We start from the raw sequence: 1,227 nt of genomic DNA, 5'->3' as shown, positions 1-1,227 counted from the left end.
ATGTATATTCAGAAGGGGACATGTACTTACTTGATAGATTTTAAGATGTAATGGATTGGCTTCCTCCTTGAGGGCTTGATAACTTGTATTCCCTGGATCTCGATGCTCTTCAAGTTGCCTTCTTCAAGTGGACTTGCTTGATGATGAGATTTGATGATGACTTGTAGCTTGATGTAGGTCCTGCTTCAATCTGCTCTCCTTTGTAGGTGCCTTTATATAAGGCTCTTCTTCTAGCTTTGTAGACCTCATTGATGATTGATGGATTGTAGACCCTTGTCCTTGAATTGATTGAGAATTCTAGGCTTGATGCTTCAACTTTGTAGATGCTTCTTTTGATGAGTGTTCTTGAGTTGCCCTTTCCTTGATGTGTCACCTACCCTCTGATAACATGTTGAAAAATCTCAGGCAAAATAGTGTGGTGATGGTTCTTCGTTACTTGATAACAATTTGTGGAGTCTTTTTACTTTTCTTGTTAGCTTATACTTCTTATTCTTCTTATTAGTCCATATGTGTGTACTTCATCAAACTGCTATCAAAACAAAATAACAAGAACACAAAATTTGACTCTCTGCCAGGGACAAAACCTCTCCACTCTTGAGAGGAAAACCCTTTGTAAGTTTTCTCTTATTGAAGCTTCTTATTTGAACAACTGCCAAAACCTAGACCCTTGACTAGGATATCCTCCAAGCATAAGTCAAATCCATCCTCTTTCTACACTATTTCTTCCGGCACTTCTTCTGACACTTTTGCTCCTTAGCACTTCGTCCTTCTTCTGCTCCTTGTCTAAGTTAGGAAACCCTAGAACATTAGGGCTTCTTTACTTCATTATAGAGAGAAATTTCTTATCCTTTCTTTGGATACCTCGTAGACCTAGATGCACATCCAAATGAGACCTTTAAGTGTGTTTCCCTCAACTGTTGTCAAATATGCATAAGTTGACTTCTGAAATCTTCGCACGTGTGGACAGAAACCCTAGAAATAGTCCTCTTGACCTCGTTGTCTTTTCCTTCCTTCTTTGCTGGAGAGAGAGGCCTTATAGGCCTAGTTTGCACCCAAAATAGTAAGGAATATACCACTGTAATTTACCGTTGATGTAGCCGTAGACTGTCCCTCATTCCTTCACACGTGTGGCTGTACATACCCTAGAAACAACTCTTCAATATTCATTTTTCTTCCTCTTCTCTACACTGCCTTAGTAGACCTTTTATCTTGGATTGCTTCAACCTT

Source organism: Pinus tabuliformis, chromosome 1_2 (genome assembly GCF_031772625.1).
Source record: "Pinus tabuliformis cultivar Carrire ecotype Pingquan chromosome 1_2, CPIR1, whole genome shotgun sequence".
In the NCBI taxonomy this organism is placed as follows: Eukaryota; Viridiplantae; Streptophyta; class Pinopsida; order Pinales; family Pinaceae; genus Pinus; species Pinus tabuliformis.
This window is presented reverse-complemented; position numbering follows the sequence as displayed.